Raw genomic sequence first — 25,100 nt, forward strand, 5'->3', positions numbered from 1 at the left:
TTAAAAATTCTTGTCACACATCGGTTGAAAATTGCTTTGTTATATTAATATATAAACAAATCTATGGTCATATATTAATGGCTATGGAGGGCTGATCAGTCCCTTTTCCAGTTAATGTGTGAGCCTGACAGGGATTTCTGAGGTCTCTTGCACATCTTAGCCATGACAGCCATCTCAGTCTGAGACAGGTGTCATTTGACCCAATGAAACACGTGAAGAGGATGTTCAAGGGCTCTGACTAGCCAGTGAGCTAGCTAGTTCAGGGCAAGTACATCTGAGGGCAAATACCAAACATATGCTCAAGTCAGCAATTTATTTCTATAGCTAAATGGTAATTTGCTCCTCCATCAGAGAAAAACTAATTTTACTGATGGAGCTCACCTTTCCCCATGGCCCGTTAGAAAGGGATGGCTAGAAAAGCCACATAGGATGCCATGGAAATAGATGTGTTATATATGTGTGTACCCCAGATATTAGGCTAAGTTTGTTAATATCTGACTCTGCTATGTCTGGAGGAGGAACCCTAATATTTACTGGAGTGAGTACGCTATCCTTCTCACTCAAAGACCTTTATTTTCACTTACTATAATTGCTTTTTTTTTGTTTTCCTACAAGTTCTGTGAAGGAAGTCAGAGATATATTTTAAAGCAGTCTCATTCCATTTATATTTACTAACATCTCCTGTGCTCTCAAATTCTGTGCTCAGTGGGAAATAAAGTGAAGGGACCATCCAGCTGGTATGGCTCAGTGGTTGAGCGTCGACCCATGCACCAAGAGGTCACCAGTTCGATTCCCGGTCAGGACATATGCCCAGGATGTGGGCCGATCCCCAGTGGGGAGTATGCAGGAGGTGGCCAATCGATGTTCTCTCTCATTGATGTTTCTCTCTCTCTCTCTCTACTTCCTCTCTCTCTAAAATCAACAAAGAAAAAATTTAAATAAATAAATAAATAAATAAATAAATAAATCTCTGCACCCCCAACCTGCTCACCTAAACCCAACATTCATTACAGGTTTACGTAGTCTAGAGTCTTTAAGACTTAGTCACTGTTTGAACTCAAGCTATCTGGTAATAGGCACATTTTTTTCTCCTTTGTTTTATTTGAACATCCAAAAGATGTCTAAATTTCAGATAACTAGAGGTAAACGTCCCTGAACTAGTGCTACTGTATCAGTGACATGTAACCCTCAGGAATGGCACTGTCAGGACTAGGAACCCTCAGAGCAGCCATGAGGTTCTCAAGGCAAAGTCACTGTATTCATGGTAATAAACCACATTTTCTGTAACATCCCATTCAGAACCGTCTATGTGGTCACAGGGGTGCAATGGTCAATTCATCAGGCATCAGATGCTGTATGTCCAAGTACAACAAAATCAAAGAATTACTCAACTTTAGAGAAAAGTTAGGATCAGCAGGTCACTTCCGTTAACTCAGAAAATTCTCCTTCCAGTGAAAACAGCACATTTGTGGTAAGATGGAACATATTTGAAATAGAGAAAATCTCCTGAGGTAATGTGGCCCGTAAAATATGGGAAATAATGTTTGAGCAGGAAAATTGGGTTTGTTTACATGAAATGACTGGGGGAAAAAGGTATTGTAAATTGGAAAAGCATACCATGAAACAGCAGGTAGATGTTTGAATTCTTAAATAAAATCTTAAATGAGATCATTTAAAAATATTTGTTTATAGCTTGATAAATTCAGCTTTGGGCATATGTAAACACAAGATGAATTGAAATGGGCTTTGAAAAAATGAGGAACAAATCATGCTGATTTTAGAAATTATCAAAAAAACTTCTATATACCATCTCTCTTGTGATGTTACATATATAACCTGATATAAAGCTCTACATTTGGAGCAGGGTTGGAGGGAGCTGAAGTAGCAAACAGTCATATGGTAAACAGATAAATTATGCAAATATATTTGGATGATGAATACATATTTATTCCTTTCCTCATAGATGAAAAACATAAAATATAGAGATGACAAACTTCCTTCAAAAGTACCATACAAACACCTGCAGTTTTGATCCAGTAAATGTAACACCATAAAAGACTTTATTGACAAAAACAAAAACAAAACCCAAAACATAGCTTTTGTAATATTCTCAGGAGTACAAATGTATGTCACTAAAGAAAAAAATAATTTAAAAATTTTGTAAAGGGAAATTGAATCTGTGCCACACAGGAAAATACAGTCCTAAATCAAAATGTTTATGATAAACCATTTTCATAAAGATGGATCCTCATGTAATATGGGTATTTAAAATACTCCCTTTTCAACAAAAAGACCTCGAAGATACTATTGACACTGGATTTCTTACAGATGCTTTTTTTCCTTCCCCTCTGAATGTTTTCTCTCCTAGAATATGGTTCAGTTGGAAGGAAAAGTGAGCTCAACAAAAATTTGAAGATATTATCCCCAGACGATTTTGTCCCCAGTTTTTATAATTTCGTTTTTCATTTGATAATTCAACTATAATTTTTTTTATAAAAGAACAGAGATCAATAGAATATGAAATTAATTAAATGTGGTCATTTTAAATATTGATATTTTGTATTTCAATCTTGACTTGATTTAAAATCCAATCCAGGATATGAAGTAAGGAAGGGATGATGAAAGATAAAGTAATTCTCTGATCTTGGTGACCTAAACTTGCCATTAACTAACTAATTTATGGCTTAGTGAAAGATTTTAAATCTCAATTATCAAAAAGTGAAGGTTTCAAAGTATTACTATTTGGCAATATCCCAAATGTAAGACACCCTCCCCCCAAAATAAATAACCATTTATTCGAGAGCTGTTGGCTTTCTGCCTTGTTTGAATAATACATTTGAATCCTATGCCAGCAATTAACAGCAAGTTTAGGCAAATGTCCAAATATTATCATCTAAAGGCTTTTACTACATTTATTACAGGTCATTATATTCATTATCTCATATAACCTTCAAAAACAGTTGACGCAGAGGTTATCTCCTTTTCTGCAAAGTTACTGGTGCTCAGAGCAGGAAAATGCTTTCCCCAGGTGGATAGTGCTGTATTTTGACTCAAATAAGTTACATCAAAACTCCACCCTTGTTCATTTGGATTTTAGTGAAGAATAACTGGAATATTAGAAAGTTAACAGAGGTTACATTATGACAATTTTCTTTATATATCTTTTAAAGCATTAAGTAGGTCCCTTCTGCAAAAGGAACACTATTATTTCACATGAATTTTTTAAAGAATCTGAGTATAAATACCTGTGGAAACAAAACGCATAGGAAAATATTTGTGCTAATATTACATCTACTACTATAGGAGTACATAGAGAAAAAACATACATAGAATGGGAGTAAAAGTATTTTTATTTGTTCCTACGAAAGCATACATAATGCATTTATTTTATAGGGTTCTGGACTAATAAAAACATTTTGAAATTACATGTATTTCTCTTCTCTCCATGTTACCATTCTAGACCAGTTTTTCATGTAGCAAATTTCATCAGCGATGCATATTTATTCCTGTTTCAGCCCTCTTATTTAAGAACTGCGTACTACAATTATATGATTATTTACTATTTATGTGCCCATTTTCTTGGTACATTTTGGACAATTCACTAGTTAAAGGGATGCATTTAATATTGCTAAGCCGATAAATTTAGTTAATAGTTTCTATTTTTCAACAGATATTTATATACCTGCCTTTAACTTCTCTGAAAGAAATGGGTAATACTGGGTGGCAACTGGAAAAATTAAGTCAAAATGGCAGAATAGATTGTAGCTTGTATGTTTGATTTATCTGCATTCTTAAAAACAATCCATGACAGCAGCTGCCTATTTGATCTAGGTGTAATGCCAAGTACAGCCCTATGAAATATAAAGGACAGATATATATTTTAATTTAGAGCTTTATTTTGATGTTGCTTTTACACTTGTATTGTTCTCTGTGAATGCATTTACTCTTTTATTTTTTCTTAATTAGACTATAATCAAACAAAATAATATGGCAATTATGTCTAGTAAAATGATTTCTGGACTACGTTAATTGTGGCACAGATCCCTCTCCATACTTCTGAGCAACCACCTGTCAAGCTTTGTTGTATTCACTTCTAAAGTCTGGTCCCAGACTTTTTCCACAACTGCCTTTAGGCTACTTCCCTTTCCACACAAGAACAGAGGTTCCGAAGGAACTGGGAGTCTGGTCTACACACTGGTCCCCAACAACTACTGCTGGAGTAGGGAGTCCGGCTCTCACGCCTAGAGTTGGACCAAATTCTGCGGCATAACTTCCACTGTGGGACAGCTGCAGGGTCACCTAAACGGGGACTTCACCTAAACCTACACTTATTCTTGGTTTCTTCCTCTTGACCTGCTTCTCCCCCTTTCCTGTACTTTTTCCCCCTTGAAGCAAATGCTTAATAAATCACTTGCATGAGAATCTTTATCTAAGGGTTGATTCTAAGAAATCCAAATTACAATGATATTATACCTTACTTCTCCCAAAGCTCAAGAACATTAACTAATACAATGCGGACTGAGAGAGAAGTATGTGCTAGGAGTCCTCGTCATGGAGAGTACATGGGTGGTAATGGATCAGACTGAGGGTGAGAGCAGCAAACCCAAATAACGGTGGGGTCAAGGTCAAGGTTTCTCTCTTGGATAGATATACCGGCAATTCAAGGTTAGCACTGAATTTATTGACCAGATGGGACAAATGTTCCTTCTTTTTTTATTGTTTTCAATAAGAAAATGTATTTATTCTAATCAAATATGGTTGAGTCTGCTTTACAAAATTCCAGGAGTATCAAGAAAGAGAGGAGAAAATTTACTGCTTAAATATATGTTTTAATAGTTTAAAACGTCACCTTTGGACTGAGATTGCCATCATAAGGACAAGCTTTATGAGAAAGGAGGGTAGGAAATCTAGCTTTTATTTTGGGTAGTCATATGTCTAGTAAATATTGACAGAGTGCATTAAATAGAGAATAATGGGAGAATGAATACTGGGGAAGAAAGGACAGCATCTGTCACAAAAAGTTAAAAGAAAATGGAATATATCTTTTAAGCACTGAATATATCATATAGGAGTGTTTTAGGCATTCCAAAAATGTCAGTTGAAAATATTTCGGCCTTCTTTATAACCAGTTAACTGCACTTTTTTGTTGCTGTTATTTTAATTGAAGTAATAAGTCTAAAATATAAAAAAATAAATAAATTTGAAACAAATCTAAAAGGCATAAAAGTCTGTTAAATGCCTGCAGATGACTTTTAAAGCTAATCAGTGTATTCTAGCATTCGACTCATTATCCCCAAAGTCTGTCTGACTCAAGATTTCCTCTCTAGCAAAAATTCATTCTTGTTATATGACTCTAAAGAACTGTTTCAGCTACTTAAATAGACAGAGATGTTGATCTCCTTTGTGTTGTGATTTTGGAGGAAGATTCCCATGAACAAATATTTTGAAACCATCAACTCAGGCATCTAACATTCAGCAAGTCTGTTTAGAAATACGTTTACTGACAAAAATTACCATTTTACATAGTAAAAATATCCGTATCTAGAAACATGTTTTTGTTGAAATGAGAAATGTCAATGTCACCCAGACTTCAAAGAGAGTCTCAGAAGCCCTAACACTAATTCTCTCATCAGGTTTTTAGAGAAATGTACCTTATTAAGATAGTCTATTTAATAAAATGTGGTTTAAAATTACCAGTACACTTGTGATTTATAAGGGTTTAAACTCCATCTAAACAAGGATAGTGTGGGACCTGTTGTATTAATATTTTATCTCTAGCACATAAGGTAGTGCCTGACCTAAAGTAGAAATTTGATAAATATTTGTTGAATTAACTATTAATACAAAAGTGTGTTAATGGATAAAGAGTGAATACTAGTATTCCACTTTCAGTCCTCCAAAATGGGGGGAATAATCTCATTGCACAAGCTAGAAAATTTCAGTTGTCAGAAATTCTAAGTTTATTCCCCTGCAATGTTAAAATAACTTTCTTTATGACCCAAATCGCAAAGGACACTTAAAAATTAGAGCATACAGCCCTGGCCGGTTTGGCTCAGCGGTTAGAGCATCGGCCTGCGGTCCAGAGAGACCTGGGTTCGGTTCCCGCTAAGGGCATGTACCTCGGTTGCAGTTTGTCCCTGGCCCTGGTTGGGTCGTGCAGGTGGTTGCCACTCGATGTGTCCCTTTCACATTGATGTTTCTCTCTCTCTCTCCCTCTCTCCCTCCCACTCTATCTGAACAAAAAATGGAAAAATATCCTCAGGTGAGGATAAAAAAAAAAAATTGAGCACACACAGCCCTGGCCAGGTGACTCAGTGGTTTGCATCATTGTGCTGTGCACCGAATGTCTGCACCTCCATTTTGGCCAGGGCACCTCCCCAGGCGAGGTTTCAATCCCCAGTCAGGGCACCTACTGGAGGCAACTGATCGCTGTTTGGCTTTCACAGTGAGATTTCTTTCTCTCTCTCTTCCTTCCTCTCTTTCTAAAATGAATTAAAAAAATAATATCTGTGGGTGAGGGTTATAAAAAATGAGAGCATACATTTTCTAAAAGTTAGTGTAGTACTGCTTAGTGTGTGTTCTCTGTGCTACCCTCAATTATAAAACCATGGAGGTCAACACCATCTCTCTCTCTCTCTCTCCAAGATATAATGGAGGGTTTAGTGTATATTTATGAATAAATAAATGACTGAGTAAAGTTTCAAAAGGTTTAATCTAATGGAAAAAATAAACTGATGAGAACAAAAAAACCAGAGGCATGGATACATGGAACAGACTGACAGATGTCAGAGGGGAGGGAAGTGTGGAGGACTGGATGAAAGACAGTGAAGAGATGAGCAACAAAAAATATATGCATAGCCCTTAGACACAGACAACAGTATGGTGAAGGCGAGGAAGGAGGCGGGGCCAGGTGGATGTGGGCAAAGGGGTCGAGGAAAGGGGGACATCTGTAATAGTGTCAACAATAAAAATAAACAGAAAATAAAGAGGCTTAATGAACAAAGTTATAAAAAAACTATTCTTGCAGAAATAGATGTGCAGTCATTAGACATTATACTCTGGCAGTTATTGTACATTCAGAAGAATCATTTCTCTGACCAAAGCAGAGGTACTCCCACTTTCTGGTGAGTCTCAAAGAACTGTGCTGGCAAATGACAGCTGGATCCATGGCTAACATGTGAACTCAGATCTCAGGGTAGAATACTAAAGGGCATCGGATGGTCTTTGGATTAGGTCCTCGCAACAGAGCTAGAATTCAGCAGGAATTCACCCAGACACAGAGTTCAAATAATTGATGACTGCAAATGTAGAGAATGGAATTGAATAAAACTATTAATTTCAAACCACTGGAAGAAAGTACCTATGGGAAGGAACTCTCCAGTGTACAGAGAATGATAGGCAATCACTCAAAGTCTGAAACATCTTGACATATGTTTGCAAAGCTCTAACATATGTTACACATGCAATATGTTGTCCATAGTTTTTAATATTGAAATATGTACCTGCCCCACAAGTTACTTATAATTGGCAGGTATATTTTTCCTCTATAGCTTACATTTTTTGTTATTTCTAAACCTGTTATTCACTCTCTACAAGTTCTTTGATCTTAGTCTCTGGCAAAATGACAGTGTTGCTTTAAAGGAAGAACTCAAAAACCTAGACTTTCAGCAGGGATACTAACTAAAGAAAGGATCCAAGTTGAAAAAATGGAAACTTATGGAGAAGAAGGCTGGATATATACATAAAAAACTTAGCTATGGCGTTACAATATTGTTAGATAATGGTTATCATTTGTATGAAATAAGTGTAATATTAATATAATGCAAATGTACCACTTCCTTGTTTTTAATATAGACAGAATGTCACATATCAAGTGACAACTAATTTATATAGTTTTACTTACGATTTTATATTATTTAACCATATTTTATGGTGACAAAGCAATAAAATAATTTAGAAGCAAAATATAATATTAAAAAATTGTGCATTTGTTGCTACTTCACTAAAAACTGTAATATGTTATGCTTAAAACACAATAAAGAGGAAAGTAAACTTAACCTACAAAATTGTGTTGTTTAAAAGTTTTCAGTATATTGGAAGCAGCATAGTCAATTGCTGTATGCACCATATTTGGTTTGCTTCAGTAATACCACAGTCCTCTAATAAATATAATTCAAATTGATTTTAAGTATGGGTAATAAGGAACTCATATTTGGATTATCCTTTACAGAAGACAGAATAACACAAGATGAATACAAATGTGATCAGAGATGTATGTCGGCTCAATCAGAATCACCCATGGTGAGAACGAATCATAGAGTGAGAACCTAAAGTCATTGCTTGTCTTCCTTTAAAAATGATAATCTACTCGCTGGGATGAGAGTGGGGTGCTCCCAGGCATGCCTTAATTCACTGCATAACGGCTATGCTTTCATGGCAGAAATTCAAGCCAGAAGAAGGATTGAAAGCATACTCAGTGGGAAGTAACTGTACTTCCCACAGCTGATACACTTTGATCCGAGGTAAGTTGAGGAAAAAATGGAAATCAGGCATCCTACTGTATCTGTATCAAGTACTCACACTTATAAATGTAAAGGATATTGATGACTGCCCACTGAGATGAATGGCTGAAGAAGAAAAGAGATAATTTCAGCTCTTCTTGATTCCACATTATTCTACTCATGAGTACTGCTTGAAAGTGAGTAAAATGATCCCAGAATACTGTTCGTTACCTCTGGAATGTATCTAATTGGATAAATGGCAGCAGGTCATGGTTCCCGCTGATGGAGAGGTAGTTACAGTTAGGATGTATTTTTGTTTAAGAAAGCTTTGTAATGTTCAGTGAATTCTGTTATTTTTTAGAGACTATGATAATAATGCTTTTATCCTTATTTCTTCAGACATGTATTTCCACTTCAAGCACTATAACCAAAACCTATCATATTCCATTATCAGTGAAAAAGTATAGGATAAAACCTACCTTAAATAAGAAAAAAAATAAAGCCTTTGTGTATCCTATAATATTTATCTAGAACTGGGTTATCCTTCAGAAAACAAATACATAACTTTAATCAAGTATGCATAACACTTTATTTCTACGTATTCAATAATTTCCTTATGATAATCTATTGATAAGTATAGTACAAAATGAAATGCAAAAAACTTTGTACGCAAGCTTTATTTGTATTTAAACATTTAACAAAAAAATACTTCTGTGATTAAGTTTTTAATGTCAAAATATAAAGGTTTCTAATACAAATCCAGTCAGTATATACAATGTGATGGAAGAAAATGAACAATTTCTATGATAATAGGACAGCTCAGCCAGGTAGCTCAGCTGGTCGAGCATCCTCCCATACACCAAAAAGGATGGGGATTCAATCTCCAGTCCGGGTGTGTAAGGTAGACAACCAATCAGTGTTTCTCAGGCATATCAATGCCCCCCCGCCCCGTCTCTGTCTCTCTCTCAAATCAATAAAATATATATTTGGGGAGTTAGGATTAAAAGAACAGAACTAATGTTCTAGATTTTGTGGACTTACGCCTTTTGTCATTTTCTAGTTGATTTGCAAGTTTTTTTGTTATTTCGGGTATCATACTGTTTAAATAACTGTACAAAGACAAGGAAGGTGGCCCTGGCCAGTTTGTCTCAGCAATTAGAGTGTCGGCCCACGGATCAGAGAGTCACGGGTTTGGTTCCCGCTAAGGACATGTACCTCAGTTGCAGTTTGTCCCCCACCCGGGGTTGGGGTCGTGTGGGTGGCAACTACTCAGTCTGTATCTCTCACATTGATGTTTCTTTCTCTCTTTTCCTCCCTCTCTTCTTCCCACTCTATCTGAAGATAAATGCAAAAATGTCCTCGGGTGAGGATTAAAAAAAAAAAAAAAAGGAAAAGGAAGGTAAAGATTATTTATTTTTATTCATTTTAAAAGAGATAAATTTGATTTCGCTTCTTAATATAATGGTAAACTATGTTATGCTATATTAAACTTGAATTATGCATATAATATTCTAAAATTGTTTTAAATAAAAATTTAGTAATTTAAAATTTATGTAAATTGTTTACTCGATACTTAGTGAAAAAAAGTGTGATTCCATATATGAACAATATTCAGTTTTAAATAAAACACAAATGTTTGTGTGTAATTAACATTCATGTGTATTCAGAATTATTTGACAAAATTCATGCTTTGTGTGTACACACACATATACACAGATAAGAGTTGCAATGTACCAAATCTCATAATTAATACCTTCTAATTGAATTACCCTGTAATTACACTTAAGAACAACATATTAGTGTATTTTATTTTATTTTGAACTTGTAGCTTCCTTTCAGTTGGACTAAAGTTTCATTCTCTAAGGAAATTATACAAAGGAAAACTGACCGTGACTCACTCTGTATCACAAGAACAGCACTGGGTTGCTTTGTTTAAGTTACTTATACCTGGAGCAAGTGGATCTAAAGCCAGAATATCCCCAACAGTGAGGAGGAATTGGGAGAATAGGAAGACCTCCAGATAAAGAGAAGCTGTGGGTTTTTCACTGTCCCTACTGTAACCCCCACCCATGTATATACTAATAATGGTGTTCATGTATTCATTAAATATGTGGGGGGCTGAGAAAATTGTATCTACATCTGAAAATATTTCATTCTGTCTTCTTCTTTATGTAGCTCAAAGCATAAATATGTTTCCATATCTTCTTTCATAAAGGAAATCTACATTTTAACTATTTCTAAGCCATTTTTCATCAGTGCTATAACAGGCCTACCTTGAAAATGACTTTTATGAATGTGTTATGATCTAAAATTATGATTAACACAATCCAAATAAAAAGTTAATCAACAGTAATATTTTAAATAGTTTTCTATATAAAGGAATAAAAAGAAAAATAGGGATTATTTTATTTACTTCTGTACTCTATTTCTCCAAAGGCCCAGACAATATTTCTTAAATATGTATGTATATTGATAAATAAATTAGTACATAGGAAATTGACAATTTCAATTTGCTCCAAATAAGTAATCAAAGATCGTACTTTTTTCCCCATCAATAAAATTGTTAAAAATTATAGGTATTTGAAAAATGTTAAGAAATCCTATATGTTATAAAAGGAAATGTAGACTTTTCTAGTTTGATAAATAAAAAATTGTGTATCTTCTTCAGCTTGATTACAATAAACTTCTGTACCGGATAATAATGATTGAATCTAGTTCTAGCAAAGCAATCACAAAGGTCAATTCAACATATTATAATTATTAGTTTTTTAACCCTCACCCGAGGATATTTTCCCATTTTTTGTTCAGATAGAGTGGAAAAGAGAGAGAGAGAGAGAGAAACATCGACGTGAAAGGGACATGTCGAGTGGTTGCCACCCGCACAACCCAACCGGGGCCGGGGACAAACTGCAACCGAGGTACATGCCCTTAGCAAGAACTGAGCCAGGGTCTCTCGGGACCACAGGCTGCCGCTCCAACCTCTGAGCCAAACCGGCCAGGGCAATTTAACATATTATTTTTAAACATTTAAATATTTACTCAATTCACCAATATTTTCAATGACCTAGATTAAAAATGTGCTACTAATACTATTTGTATTCAAGTGTAAATTATCTAAGTAGGCAAAAAAATATTTAAGCAAATATAAAAGACATGAGGTAGTTACAATAGATGGTATGACTCTTAATGAGTTTATATGACTATAGAGTAAAAAGTCATAATAAAAACATATTAATTACATTAATATACATATACATTTAAGGAATATTTCCAATGTATCTTCCAACACTTTAAAATACAAAGGAACATTTCTACAAGTCCTATCCTTTGGGATTTATTAAACATCAAAATAGTTCCATAATAAACTTATATTCTCTGACAATGTTTTTCAATCTATCCCTATAAATTGCATCTTTTCAGTATACATATGAGCTCTGACATGATATTTATAGAATCACTCTTCTGTAGAGGCCAACATACAAATTTAGTATTTCTTACTTGGTTATAGTATCATGCATTATAGTTATTTTTAAATAGGTATAGTATGCAACTAAATTCCATCCACCCATCTTCACCAAGGCAACAACTTCAATTTTATTGTGATCGTTTTTCCAGTCCTTTACTTGACCCTGTCCTTACCAGTGACGACATAAATGGGGTTGGCTCGAGTAAACAAAGTGGAGCTTGCAAAGTAAAGAACAGTCTTAAACTAATCCTACTTTCCCCCTGCTAAACGACCACAAAGAGAGATTAAATTTCATTGTGTATCTTCTATACTTTTTTTTAACACTATTTAAAAAATACGTTTCTACTGATTTTTTTTTAAGAGTGAAAGGAAAGGAGAGAGAGATTGAAACATCAATGTGAGAGAGAAACATCAATCTGCTGCCTCCTGCACGCCCCTTACTGGGGATCGAGCCTGCAACCCAGGCATGTGCCCTGACCGGGAATCGAGCCAGGACCTCTCAGACCATGGGACGTTGCTCAATCCTCTGAGCCATACCAGCCGGGTGATATACTATAGTTTTTTAGGTAAGAACATATCTAACATATATTTAATTCAATTAGAATACAATGCACAGAGATTCTGATTAAGATTTTATTATACTTTAAGATGATAAATAGTTGGCTCTTAAGTAAGTTTCTATTACTCCTCAGATTGTCCATGCTCTTATTTGCATAAAACTTCCATTTATAGATTTGGCAAGTGAAAAATTCTGCATACACTAATCAACAGATTTTAGTACTTAGAATTTAAAGCCATAAATTTTGCTGACTATAGCTAAATGTGTGGTACTTTACGTTTTTTTATATAATGAAAAAATATAATATGTTATTATCTTAAGAAGAAATTCCAGCAGAATGGCTCTATTATATTAAATTACTCGTAATTGCTTGCATAGCTCTCAAGACTACTAAGGTTCTCTTATCATATGGTGCTTAATAATTTAACAGTGGAATTGACCTCTTTCCTAGGAAGGAGAACATTTGCAATTTAACCTGTTTCTAAAATGTTAGGATTTCATGTTTTAAAAGTTGAACTACGATTTAGGGTCAGCCATGCTACAGTGAAAAACATCTAAGGATTTCTGTAGTGGAAGCTCTGTCCCTAAGTTACCCAGGGATCCAGGCTGACAGCTAGTCCGCCACCTTGACCATGGCAACATCTGGACCACATGAGCTACCTCAGTTGCTGCAACAGGGAGAGAAAAGGGAGATATGTGTGTGTCTCTTTTCAAGTGATATACAGCATTATCATTCAGAATAAGAACCAAGACTTTGCCTAACTACTAGGAGGACAAGAAAATACGTTAAACAAAATACGATGAGTATTGTCATTGCAATCATTTGTATAGTAAATGGAGGAAGAGGGGGAATTAAAACAGGAATCACAGATCACTATAATATAGGTGTTTCTCTGCTAGAGGGAAGCGTCCTTTAAAATATAATGAATCACTTCAAATATCCATAATTATACTTTACATTTACATGTCTGTATCCAGGGCTGGCTAATGGCTAAGTGCTTGGCAAAACTGAACATCATAATATAAAAATCCTTTAACATATTATTCCTGATAATTTTCTCAAGATTTCTCTGGCAGATGTTTAATAGATCTGTGTTCTGTGATTTAAGAAGATCTCCTGAAAATAGCTCTCTCCCAAATTTTCTTCCTCAATTTCCACAACACTAAACTTCATATACTTAAAAATAAGAGTATAGTATTATATTATTTTTCACTCTTAATTTGTAACTTATAAATTTAAATTTAAACTTTACAAATTTAAAAATGTTATCCAAAATTAAATTATCATTGCCTTCAGTAAAGGTAAGAAATGAAACCAATACAAGCTCTTAAAATGTGAAATCCAAGTCCATATTAAATAGTCAGCTATACATTATGGAAGTAACGGTATAGCTATATTGCTAGGTCAGGTAGGTAGTGGGAATGAAGAGAAATTAAAAGGGCAGAGAAATATATCTATATAGAAAGTCTCCAAAACAGACTTTATATTAATATTATTGTTAATCAATCCTGATTATATTATGATCAATTCTAACATATTCAAAAGAAATGTAAAGCTGCAAAAACACTACATCCTCTGAACTTAATAAAATGTAAAGGAAAAAAATGATTCCAGAAAAACAAACTCACATTTTGCCACTAGGAATATAAATTATTAAAGTGTTTTTTTATTATTTATTTATTGCCCACCAAAACTCCTCATTTATACATGGCACTAATTCCAATAGTTTTTGCACACTTGTAGAAAAATGTACAAATATGCATATCATTGCATTGCTTTTTATTCCAAAATGTCACAACCAATCTTAAAAAGGAATAACATAATAAATTATGGAACATGCGTTCTATGAACTACTACAAAGCTTTCAAAAAGTTGTATGGAAAGTAGCTTGAGGTAGAAATATTCCTGGCAAGGAATACTCTAAGGCATAGGGTTAAGTGGTAATAGTACATAGTAAAGTTGCTATCATAACTAATATCCATTGGGTTCTTTCTCCATGTTGAATATAGTTAAAAACATGTCAAATGTATTATATTTACATTCTCACAATCACCATGTAGTGTAGGTATAACTAGAAGTCTCTTTTTACAGATGAGAAAACAGAGTCACTGAGAGGTTTGGATCTTACACAGACTGCAGGACTAGTGAGTGGTGAAATCTGGAAACAAATGAAGGCAGCCTGTTCCGCAGCCTGTTATTCACACTGGGATTTACAGAGAATCCGCACGCAGAGGTGCTGATACATGGAAAACCGGCTGTGTCTAAGACGCCACTGCAAAGCAGCAGACAGACGACAGACTTTTTAATCAGCACTGCTCCACAGACTGCATGTTTGTATTTTAAAATAAAGCCTAACTCTACCTCACAATGTGAATACAAATGAATTCTCAGTGTAATCTAGTTTCATGCAACCCAGATCCACGTTTGTGGCCAAGAAATTGAAGTTTGCCAAGAAATTGGAGATGAACAAGCATGTTTAGCATTCTGAATCTACCAAAGCTTACTAGTTAAGTATATGACTAGAATCATTTTAGTAGAATATGATAGAGTAGAAAAAGTATGTGTGTATATCTATATCTATATCACCTATATCTATTTCTATATCTGTATCTATATCTATATCCTATGAGTTTTAAATAAAGTGAAAAATTATCCTATTTAACTAAAAAAAATCCTGTAACTATCTATATATGTACACACAAATGTTTTGTAAGAAATGATGGGATAAACATCAAACTTCCTGCGGGAGAAGCAGAACACCGCCGCTGTGTGCTTTCTTGTAAAATGTTCTCTTCTCGCGCAATAGCGCCTTTGGAGGTGAGGCACTTGCTACCTATTTGTCACCGACTGAGTGAGTGACTGACACAATCAGTGACTGCCTTTGTATAGAGGAGTAGGTCTGAGAGTACCTTTTGGAGTTTTAATATTATTTGAACTTTTGAAAATGAAATGATATTAATGTATAACTTATACATTTTATGCTATAATAACAGATTTTAAAAATGATCTCTAAAAACAAGTAAGTTAGCATTTCCTAAGCATTTTAAGTTCATGCTACCTCAATGTGTCAGTAGAATTTCTAGGCCAGCCCCAGTATCAAAAAAAAAAGAAAGAAAGAAAATACTTCAAAGTTCTGTATTTTAGTATTTTGTTTACTGAACCTAGTAAACATTTAAGCCTGAACCACTTAATGTATTAGTTTACACGATGCTTGACAGATGTTGCTATATTTCCTTTGGAAAATGGAAAATGCCCCAGGGCTCACTTCTGAGTCCACTGAGGTTCACAGGGCCATGTGGGAACGCATGCGGCAGCCACAGTGTTATGTTCTAACAATATTTCATTTCCTTCGCTGGACAAAATCTGTAAAGCATGCATAGTTTTAAATGTCTAATGCAAATTGGTTTAACTTAGAATTATTTTTAAATACTTAAGTTAGAATAAATAATTAACAGAATTAATATTTTTATTGTTCATAATGTTAGTATCTATGCCCTAGGATACTGTATTTTTTCAAGTTTTAATAATAATAATTTTGGTTAGGGGTTTCATGCCTTCCTGACCTGCATAGTAATTGTCTATTTTATGATGGTTTTGCTCTGATTTTAGGAAAATAAATTAAATATATAGTTCTTTGAATATTGCTTATTGCTTTCATAACCTATTCAATTCTCTATCAATAGTTATAATGTTAACATGTCAAAATAAAGCATGAACTTGATAGCATCTATAATAACTACTTGAGTAGTGACTATTATAAAACTGAAAACTGACACTGAAGAATATTTCAGGTTTTATCATTTTAAAATGTACTGTTTTCCTTATAATGTATCATAATTTTATGATGTGGGGAAGCCATAAGCCTGCCTTCTCCAGAAATTAAATAATAGATATATTAATGATCACATTGACATAAAATAATATCTTAAAAACCGCATATGTAAGTTTGTGGTTCTTGATTATTTAACACTCTAAATTGAAAGACAACTAATGTATAGTTGATATACTAAATTACCTGACCCATAATTTAATAGTAGTGTTTTCATAAATGAATTAACTTCTTTGTAACTTCTACTTGCGATATAAAGTGAAGATGATATTCCTCACAAGTCAATGCCTGGCACCAGTAAGTCATTAAACTAGCAAGTACAAAATGTTTAAAAAGCTTAAGAAATGAAAAGCCCTTTTTTAATAAAGTTGAAATAATCTTTGTTCTGAAAAATTAAATTGATCGTCTGTTATTTTACTTAATTGGTTGACATTTCAACAATATTTATTCAGGAAAATATTTACCAATATTTTTCCATAATGTGTCAATCATTGTAGCCAGCCCTGGAGATGCATAATTGAATAAGACAAACAAATGTGGCCACCATGGAGCTTCCTTTTCCATTATGTGTCTGATAGGTGAGGATACAGAATATTACTTACATAAAAATTGATAAACATGAAATTTCAGAGAGTGATCAATATGGTTATCAGTTAGCATGAGAAAATAGTGACTGGGAAGTTACGTTAGGTAGAATGGCCAGGGTACTGAGGCAACATATGAACAAAGTGCTAAATGATAAAGATGAACCAGTCACATCCTCGGGAAACAGATTCCCTTGCAGAGGAATCAGCAGAAACAAAGACCAAGAGATGGGAACACACCCGGAATAACTGAGGAGTAAGAAGAATATTCGTGTAGCTAGGACATAGAGAGGAAGTGTGCAGAGGTTTCACAGTAAGAGGAGGCAGACATCAGATTTCCACATCAAGACAGAAAGGTTGGATTTGTTCTAATTCCAGTAGAAAGCCCTTGGGTGATTTTAATGACAGGTTTGGCATGTTTTAATATCTTTAAAACAGCCATCCAAATCTAACTAATTGTTAGGCTCTTGTATTAGTCTAAGAAAAAATAACAGGCATATAATAAATAGAACTAGTGAAATGGAAGAAAATAAACTCATTTGGGAAATATTTTTCAGGTAGACCAAGAGAATGCATTTTCGGGAAGTCTTTGTGAAAATTAATTCAGGATAAATGATGCCATGTGTTTAAGACATAATGTGAGAATGAATCAATCTTGAACTGATGGAAGGGAGTGGAGAGGGAGCAGTTCAAGGATCCTCTTTTGGGCACATACATACTTGATACGTATTACATTTCCAAAAGAAGATTCTGGGTAGTCTGTTGGATATATGGACATGTGATTCTGGAAATCAGGGGAGATATCTAAATGAAAGCTATAAATCTGGCAATCATCAGAACGTACATTATCTTAAAGCCTTCAGGCTGGATGACAATATGCAATATGAGAAGAAAAGTGCCCAAGAGGAAGCGCTAAAGCACTCCAATATTTTGAGGTCTAGAAGGAAAGCCTGAGCTTAATACATTTTGGAAAATGATTGAAAATAAATTTCAAATGGTCTCAGAACTTTGTTATAGACAGTTGTCGAACATTTGAGATGAAAATGTAAATTGTAGAGACTAAAAGTGAAACCTAATACAACATTTTATAGACAGTTTGTCCAGAAACAGTTTAATTTCTGATATTATTTAGGTGGGCATTTAGTTTATTTGCTCTCTTAATAATGGTTATAGTATTTTCCAACTACCTAATCATATTGTAACAGGTATATAAATGTATGAAATCAACACGTTTCACACCTTAAACTTATACAATGTTAGATGTCAATTATATGTCAATTTTTAAAATTTTGGATTTTCCTTGTTGTTTGTTGTTTCTTAATTTTGTCCTTTTCTATATGTATTTTTTTTGACAGGGGCTTCCTAGTGCTTATTTCAACTATCTAAATCAGCAATGTTCAACCTTTTTCATCTCATGGCACACACAAACCAACTACTAGACTTCTGTGGCACACCAAACAATATAATTTTCGTCTACCTGCCAAAAAAAAAATAGGTATAATTTTGATTCCTTCACACCAAACGGCTATTTTGTCGGTTGTTGTCATTTTTTATATCTCACAATCTAAGGGAAAAGAGGTCAGTGCCCCTTTCCGAGCAGTCAGGTCAGACTGCATGTTTTAAACATTCTTGCAGCCCATCGGCATCAAGGGCACACTGGTTAAAATCGCTGCTCTAAATGATAAAATGCAATTCCAAAACTTGAAAAACACGGAGGCAAATTCCAGTATATTTTATTCTATCTTTATTTCTCCAATATTGGTGCAAAGAAATAATGTAAATACATAGTGAAATAGCTTAAAATCCAAATCAAGATTTTTGCCCCTTGGTAAATTAAAAATTTGAATTGAATATTATTATCTCAGGTTAACAAAATCTTTAATTTTGGCATCTATGTCCCATAGCAGAAAGGTAGCTCAAAAAAAAAGAACCAGAAAACATTTCCAGGTCAATTTCTTTGATGATCCCATTTATCATGCTTACTAAAATGTTACCCTGTGGGAAAAAGTTGAGTTGACATAGCAATATTTCATAGGCATTATAGTCTTTGGAAAATTGCCTAGTTCAAAACTATGATAATTTGGTTATAGTTCATTAGGCTATTTAAACAATGTCTGCTATTATCTGCTGCTTGTCTTTAATCTAAAGAAAGCTCATAAAACAAACAGAAAATATTCACACTTCAAAGTGAATACATATATTTTTCTCTTCTGATACACAGCTGTGTATATTCTAATTGATTTAAATGTCGTTTTTAAGCTAACTGTATTCTGGATTGAAGGTGAGTATTTTGCATGGCAGTTAATCACTTTTGAACAGTTGTAGTTATTTGATTTGCATATACAAATGAGAAGCTATCTCATTGGCCTTTTTATTGCTATAGTATGTTAGTATTAATTATTTATCACACATTGTAACAAATATATTTGACCTGTGTTGTTGATTTTCAAAGCTGTGAAGGTTTACTTGGAACCTTTGTTGAGTCTCAGCCGTCCCAGCATTATGCCAAATAATGTAACATTTATACTGTTATTTTAAATTATTTTTGGAAATTGTTTCTATGTTCACTAATTCAAATAAACATATTTGATAATATTCAGAATTGTCAAATCCAAACATTCTACTATTTTCATTGCAGTAATTTCATTAACATGAAGAATATCTGTAAGCCTATGGCAAGTAATAGGTACAATTTGCCATCATCTTTCCTTTTATATACTTCTATGTGGAGGGTTTCTGAGATTCATTTCAATCGCATGGTAGTACGTCCTGTTCTTCTAGCCTAATTAATATTCACCGGTGCATGAATCTGTAAATCTTATGATTTTTTTTCTAATCTCCAATAAAAGTTTAGGTTACTAAGTGCAGAAATTAAAAGTCTGATAGAGTTTATGCAGCATTTTTATTGTACTTTGTTGCTAAATGCTAATCCCTGTTCTTGAAGATTTTGTAGTTATTTATCTATATTTTTGGAGGCAAGCAATGCAAAATGACTTGTGCAGGCTGAGTCACTCCAAGGAGTGTGACTGGAGACAGCATATTGGTACTGCTTGACAAAGCAACGTATTATTCAAGAACTGAAAAGGAGGAGAAATTGTATTTGAGTGAATGGAAAAGGAGAGTCAGAAAAGGAAAACATCAGTACAAACTATCACAACTAGAAAATTGAAAGAAAAGAATGAAGTCCAAACTCTAGGAGGAATACCAAATAGGAGCCTGCCACACTACTTATCAGCTGCTCACAGGCCAAGCTCCTCAAGGAAATCCAATTTGCTCAGAGGAAGTGACCAAACAGATAGAGCCAGGCAAATGATCCGATGTGCCCTGTAACAAAACATACCAGGGAAGCAGCTTTCCACATTTGAAATGTTTCCTACAAGGCTTGTCATTTATAAGAAACTGCTCGTTTTAAAATGGCCCGAAAATCGTTAATTTGTTCAGAGTTATTATGATGTATTACATTTTTTTAAAGTTTGTAATGAAAAAAGGTACTGACCACTGAAATAGTAAGTTAACATTTTCTCAAGTATTTAACTGTTTAAAACCTGCAACAGTTTGCCTTGGCCAGTGGCTCCGTTAGCTGGCGTATCTTCCTGTACACCAAAAAGATTGCAGGTTCGATTCCAGGTCAGGGCACATCATATCTATGTTTCAATTTGATCTCCAGTTGGGGCAGGTTTTTTTTTTTTATTGCATTTATCTTCAGATAGAGCAGGAGGGTGGGGGGAGAGAGGGAGAAACATTGATGTGAGAGAGACACATCAACTGGTTGCCACCCACACAACCCCAACCGGGGCGGGGACGAAAACTACAACCAAGGTACATGATGCCGTTAGTGGGAACCAAACTCAGGTCTCTCCAGTCCGCAGGCCAGTACTCTAACCACTGAGCAAAACTGGCCAGGGTGGCTTTTTTTTTTTTAAGTAGAACCAATCCGTGTTTCTCTCTCACATCAACATTTTTCTCTCTCTCTCTCAAATCAATACACATTTTCTCTGGTGAGGATAAAAATAAAACAAAACCTGTAGCAGTTTATTCTAAAATATTTGAAAATATATTCTTGATCATTTAAAGAAATCCAAACCTAATTAGGAAAAGTAGAAATAGAACAGTTTGGCAAGAGGTATTTCAGATGACTAATTCAAAAGTGAATGTAGACAACATGGACCACAGGATAGCATTGCCCTAAAAGACATATGCTATAATGATGGAAGTGTGGCTGATATGGCAATGATCTACAAAAAATGACCAAGGTTGTAGGAAATGAAAGAATATTGTCCCAATTATCTTATACATAAGAAAAAATGATGTACAACTACAAAAACAAAAACATGCTGGATTAAAGATTTTCATAAAAGAGGTGATTTACATAGTACAATAATATCCAAAGTTGGTCATAAAATCGCCAAATTTCAAGACAAGTATATCAACAAAGATGATGCTGAGTTAGCATAATCATAGGAACCTTATAATAAACTGGTATGTATGTGTTATATAAGCTTTTATCATTAATTTTATCAATTTGGAAACAAATCAAGGGAAATTGTGCTGTGGATTCACAGTTAACTCTTCATATTTTTACCTGTAGACCAGAATGACATTCCTTTATTTCACGTTCCTTTCAATTCTAATTTGCTTTGTTCACCATTTCCATATTTGCTGTATAACTATCTCAATGGTACCTCTGTGGTTATTAGCCACCTGTGTGCACAGTAGAGATTAATTGCAAAACAGTTGTTTAAAAGTACTGCAGCATCAAAAATTCTTGAAAGCATTTGGAGGTTTAATGTTGTGCAAAATGATCTATTAGCTATAACTATATTTAAGCCTATGTTGTCTTTATTCTGAAATAGAACCATTTCTCAGCTTGATGGAAAAATGCATGAAGTATTCTCAAAGTACTATTTTCTAATGTGTATGAATTAATATCCTGACAATAAATTTCTCTTAAAGAAATTACATAGCCCTGGCCAGTTTGGCTCAGCGGTTAGAGCGTCGGCCTGCGGTCCTGAGAGACCCGGGTTCGGTTCCCGCTAAGGGCATGTACCTCGGTTGCAGTTTGTCCCCAGCCCTGGTTGGTCGTGCGGGTGGCAACCACTCAATGTGTCCCTTCACATCGATGTCTCTCTCTCTCTCTCTTCCTCTCTCTCCCTCCCTCTCTGTCTGAACAAAAAAATGCAAAAATGTCCTCGGGTGAGGATAAAAAAATAAAAAAATTACATATATTTTCATGGTTTATTTAATCCATAGTATAGTTCCACCTACAGTCTCTTGTCAAATGTGGAAGTATGCAAAACTAGTGATTTTCTTGTCCTATATAGAAATGTACTTATTTATAATTTCTAATGTATTATGTTCCCCAAATACATATTTGAAGTGATGAGAGGAATACAATGCATAGGCATTGGTTTATACTGAGTCTTTCCAGATTTTTTTTTAAATTTAGAAACAATTAACTTTATGTGCATGAATCTAACCCACTTATATTTGTTCGGTGCATATTATATGCCAAGCACAATTTGAAGACCTGGGAATTCATCTCTGAACAAAACAGACAGTCCTCTCCTCCCAGAGAGCTTGTATCTCTGAAAGATGTGCAAACAAACAAACAACATGGATAAATGATCAAATACCCAAATAAAATATATGAGGGTGTGACTCACACTCCACAAACAATTAAAATAGGGTAATTTAATAAGATGTAAATGACAAATGTAGATTGATTTGATATGGGAGAGTTCTTTGACAATATCATATATATGCAAAGATATGCATAATAAACCAGAGGTCATAAAAACTACCAGATATAAGAGCATTTCAAGAAAAGCAAATAATATCATTTTGTGACAGATATACCAAGTTGTACTGAAACTGTGTTCTATCTTCTCAGAACTACGAGATTTATATCTCCTCATTTCCTTTCCGCTGAGGAATACAGGTGTCTAAATTTGGGACAAATACATGTAAACAGAAGTAGCAGAGAGTAGATTCTAGGAGCCCTCCTTATAGATAACCAACTATGCCCTATGCCATTTCTTTGTCTCTTCTCATATCTTTTTGTCAAAAAGAGGAGATGTCTGAACTTAAATTCTAACTACCATGTTGTACCATGAAGCTGAGGGTCCACAGCTTCATGGTCAAGCATTTAGTGGAAGGAATTTGACTCCTCTCTGAGAATGAAGAGAATTTCATGAAATCCAAGCACCACGTAAACTATGGACTGATAACCAAAGAGGTGTTTCAGGGCATGAGAGGGGCCATGGTTAACTCAGCTTTTTCCTTAGACAGTTAAGTGAGTTCTCAATTTAATCGTTATGCATAGAATTGTTCAACAATAATAGCACAGAGAGAAAAACTTAGAAAATTCTTCAGTGGAAAGGGTAAAAAATAATTGTAAATATTTATTAGTTATGCCTAGCAAAATGATCAGTGTATTTCTGGAAAAATCACAATGGGTCATTTTTCTTGCCTTGTACATGAAAACAAAGAATTCGTGCAGACCCAGAATAAGGGTATTACTGATATGCTTTAAATAAAATAGAGGCAGCCCAGCTGGTGTGGCTCAGTGATTGAGCACTGACCCATGCACCAAGAGGTGGCCAGTTTGATTCCCAGTCACGGCACATGCCCGGGTTGTGGGTCAAAACCCCAGTGGGGCATGCAGGAGACGGCCAATCAATGTTCTTTTGCACCAATATTCTCTTGCATCGATGTTTCTCTCTCTCCCTCTCCTTTCCTCTCTCTCAAAACTCAATAAAAATAAATTAATAAATAAAATAGAGCAGTCTTACAGAGAAAATGCTATTTGACTTCAAAGTTTACTTTGATGACTAATTGCAATAAAACTAGTTAGGTGTGAGAGGCAGTATTGATAAAATACTATTAAGTGGCAGAAAAGTTACTGTCATCTACAATGTTTCACAAACATTCATACACACACACACACACACACACACACACACACACGATGTATTCTGAAATGCAGACTTTGTATAATGTATGTGTAGCAAAAATAAATTAATCAAAGGCAATTTAAATTTAAAGGAATTTCCCAAGGTAAAGATTAGGAGAACTAGGTAAAGAATTTAAAAATATTCATATGATTTATTATACACTACCTATCTATATAAGATTAACTACAAAATTGTAGCAGTCCATAAAAAAAAAAAAATCCAACTACTCTCAGTAGAAAATCATAATAATGAAGGCTAGTTAGTGGAAGATATACGTGTATATAAAATAATTATATTAGATTACATATTTTGTCACTCTTACCTGATAGCAGTTACTGACCCCTAAAAGAATATTGCAATGTGCAAGATGTATTTCCTATTTAACTTCAATAATAAAAATTTCCTCATCTATAATATTTAGAATATAATGGATATTATAAAATTAAATAGTGACTATATATAAGGGTTTGAAAAATAGTACTAAATAAATATTAGATGTTTAATTTTTATATGAATAATAAACTTAATGAAGATGACTATTTACTTTAAAGGATATAATCACAAAGCTATGAATCATTTTCTATTACCAAAATCACTAAATATTCTTTATCTTATATAAATGTCTTAAATATATATTTATAGCTTAATGTAAATATATATTTATGTATGTATTTAAATATATAACATATAGATAGATATATGCATATAAATATACATAATATGTGTATAAATTTGAGGTCAAAAACATACATCTAGAAGATATTTTATATTAGACTATAATGGGCACTTCATATTACAATGGGCTTCAAAATATCTCAGGTATTTTTCTTCACCTTTTATGTGTTGACTTGCTATTCGATACAGGCTTTTTTTTTCATCCTAAAGTTGATTTTGTTTTTATAATTTTATTTTTATAAATTATTTTGGAGGATCAGAAAGATGGATATATTTATAAAAACGTTGCTAAATTCGATTAAGTTTACTGAAATATAGTATAATTTAGTTATGGAAAATGATGGCAACATTAATAGTAAGATATCATTGACCTGACTCAGTGGTTAGAACATCAGCCTGGGCACTGAAGGATCCCAGGTTTGATTCCCAGTCAAGGGCACGTGCCTGGGTTAGAGGTTCAATCCTGCCCAGGTAAGGACACATGTGGGAGGTAGCCGATCAATGTGTCTCTTTCACACTGATGTCTCTCTCT

The sequence above is a fragment of the Molossus molossus genome, unplaced genomic scaffold (genome assembly GCF_014108415.1).
Source record: "Molossus molossus isolate mMolMol1 unplaced genomic scaffold, mMolMol1.p scaffold_m16_p_3, whole genome shotgun sequence".
Taxonomy (NCBI): Eukaryota; Metazoa; Chordata; class Mammalia; order Chiroptera; family Molossidae; genus Molossus; species Molossus molossus.